Source organism: Myotis davidii, unplaced genomic scaffold, assembly GCF_000327345.1.
Source record: "Myotis davidii unplaced genomic scaffold, ASM32734v1 scaffold433, whole genome shotgun sequence".
Lineage (NCBI taxonomy): Eukaryota > Metazoa > Chordata > Mammalia > Chiroptera > Vespertilionidae > Myotis > Myotis davidii.
The window spans coordinates 2,636,579-2,640,046 of NW_006293776.1; positions in this window are offsets into that span (position 1 = coordinate 2,636,579).

The following is a 3,468-nucleotide window of genomic DNA, read 5'->3' on the forward strand; positions in this document are numbered from 1 at the left end:
TGTGACCCAACCATAAAATTATTTTCGTTGCTACTTCATAACTGTAATGTTGCTACTGTTATGAATCGTAATGTAAATATTTGATATGCAGGATGGTCTTAGGAGACCCCTGTGAAAGGGTTGTTCGATCGCCAAAGGGGTCGCGACCCACAGGTTGAGAACCGCTGGTCTAGGGGAACTTTGCAAGAGGGAAAGGAATAAATGAGTCCAGAGTTCAGTTTTCCTCCTTAAGTGACAAGGATCAGAGACTCCACTGATACCCACTTTCACTTCACCTCACACCTGATTTATTCTAAATAACCATAAATGGCTTCCCCAAACCCCCTTTCCCCGGATACCATCCAACTTGTACCCTGTTCTCATATTAGCCTTCCAGAGCACTTTGCTCCTATGCCCAACAAAGCTTTCACTATTTCATAATGTCGACACGATAAAGTTCAAACAACGTAGGCTGTTATTCGAGGGTCCATAGGCTGGCATCTGGGAAGGAGGGGGCTAGGTTAGAGGATGATGGAAGTGAAACTCACAGATACCAATAGGTACTGCTCTCTAGCTTTAATAAGCCTGAAAGGGTAGTGGTATTATTTCCCTTCCTCATGGCACAGACCAAGGAGGTGACAGTGGTTGGTCAGCAGCACCAGGTTGGAACAAAAGGGCTCCCAGAAATTTATCTTCCCCCCTGGAAAGGCCCCATTATCACCCAGAAAAAACACCTGCTACCTTGTAAGACCTCTCAACCAGCCATGCCACTTAAAACCAGCATCCATGCCTAAGGTTTGAGTTCTGGGTCCCACCATCCTTGCTGCATAATATTCTACCACCTTTTTTATTTCTGTGCCTGCCCACAGGTTATTCATTTCCTTTCTCTAACCCTGTGTAGAGGACTAGAAGATTTTCCATTTCTCCATAGAGATGTTTTCTGAGGATAATCGTGGTCATGCTCAACCACAGAAGTCTTCTGCAATGCGTGGATTTCAGGTTTTAATTTCAGGCTCATACGCCACACTAGAAGTCTGCTACAAAACTCCCTCTACTCTACAAACCTTTGGGTCCATTCAGACCCGCTCTGTTCCCTTCACTTCCTGGTTCCTTCTCTTTTCGGTGGAAAGAGACAGGAGGGATGAAGATACCAGCTGAGGAGGGGTCGGATCACAACCCGTCAGGGAAGAAAGTAGGACAAGAGGCATCTGCTCTGTACTTCTCTCATAGCTACTACCTTTTTTTCTTGTATTTTTTTTTCTTAAATGTGTGAGACATTTTATCTCCTCAGCCAAATTCTGAGCATGCTTTAGGAAGAGAAAGAATTTATTTTAAACTATGTCTATTTCTACCTTGTCTATTTCTTTTTACTCAGGATAGCTATAGATAATTGTTGGCCATAGGCAAAGGCAAAATTCATACAGATCACCCATCCATTCATTGAGTCAAAAAACCTTTATCAACTGACCCCAATCTGCCTCATACCCCTGCTGGTTGTTGCCCATCACAGAGGACAGTTGATGCAGGTTTGGAAGGCTTACATCCCCCCTGTCTGGATACATTGCACCCTATAAAAATTCAGATTTAAAAATCATTATTATAAAAGTAATACTGGCTTGTGATAAACATTAAAACAGTATAGAAGGGTATAAAGGAAAAAGTAAAACTTCCCTAATCACCACTCCACCAAACTTCTCATTCCAATTACCCAAAAGTAACAGTTGCCAACAGCTCCTTATATGTCCTTCCAGAAATTTGCATTCTTTTTGTAGATAGGGAGGGTCATTCTATATGTATTTATCTGTCGCTACTCCCTGACCTTCACCTATACAATGTATCTTGATTTTCTTTTCAAACACCATACAATTTACCCACTTAAAGTATATAATTCAATGAGGGACCCCACCCGTGTACAAATTCATGCACCAGGCCTCTAGTTAAGTTCATAAGAAATAGGGGACATCCTTCAGAGACAGAGAAAGCAAAGAGGCAGCCCGCAGCTCAGAGGTAGAGAACATAAACACAGAAACTGGTGCTGTTCTGGGTTGGGGTCAGGGGTCTGCAGCCTGGGAGCCAGCCCCTGCCTGCCTCCTGCTGTTGTCCTCTGTGATGGGAACCAGCCAGGCTCAGTGTTCACATACTGTCTCTGGTGCCTGCCGGCCTACAACAGTCCAGTTGAGTAGTTACGACAGAGATCATATGACTCTCAAAGGCGAAAACCCTTACCTATCTAACCCTTCATAGAATAAGTTTGCTGATTCCTGTTCCTTGGGCCTAGAGATATGGGGGTAATTGGCCACTGGAGTAGCATAGGGTGAGATGCAGAAACAGAAGCCCAGGCCTTTGGTTCTGTGCACAGTGAGATGAACTGCAGATTCCCCCACACGTGAAGTGATTTTGTTCTCTGTAAAAGATGGGCTGGGGAAATCTGCCTCTCTGCACAGGGCACGCGTGAGGAAACCTGTTGGCCTGTGACCCTGCTGTGGATGGGTTCCTCTGGGCTTGACAGACACCACCTGAACTCACACTGCCCACCATGCAAGCAGCCTGCGGGCTCAGGAGCCCACTTCCAGGGGCATTTTGCAATGCTTCCAAGCTGTGCTCTAAGTGAGGTGTCACCAGCATTTCCTCCCTGTGGCTCCTGTGCATTTTTCATTCACTGTGGTAGACTCCTGTGTGGTCCAAGTCCACACCCCGGGTGACAGTTATTGTTGATGTTAATGTTCTGGTTGCAAAGTTGCGTTCTGGTTGCAAAGTTGCATATGCTGGAAGTGATCTGTCCCCAACCCCAGCTTCCTTGTTTTCTATCACTTTTAATGCACAATAGTACAGTGTGCAGGTTTTTTCATCTACCCACACACCATTGCTCCTTTTGGAAAGCCTGAATGCAGTGGAAACACCCGAATTCAGATATGTTGGGTTGAAATATCTTATTTCATTGAATAATGTGTTTGGATTTATTTTTTAGTAGAATGATTACACTAAGAACTATTTTTTTCTAAACCTATATTTAGATGGCGCTATGCCTGAAAACGGTTCTCGCTCCTGAGCGCTCTGTGTTTGCCTAGGCATTTGCTTGTAAGAATTTTGGATAGTGACTGAGTAATGAGAGGAGGGTATGGGGTTGGCCCCATTCATGTCATACTGGAGAAGAGATGGACAAGAAAGATTGGGTTTAGCGCAGTGAATTCTCGTGTCCCCAGCACAGTACTGTCCAAAGATAAATGGTTCTGTGGAGAAGGGTGCCAGCTTCTGGGGGGCACTTTGGTGGTACCTGGGGGCAAGTCAAACCCATCAGGAAGGGACGGATCTCTCCGTTTTCCCTGAGGCCCCCCCCCCCCCATGGGTTTAGCAGTGAATTCTCGTGTCCCCAGCACAGTACTGTCCAAAGATAAATGGTTCTGTGGAGAAGGGTGCCAGCTTCTGGGGGGCACTTTGGTGGTACCTGGGGGCAAGTCAAACCCATCAGGAAGGGACGGATCTCTCCCC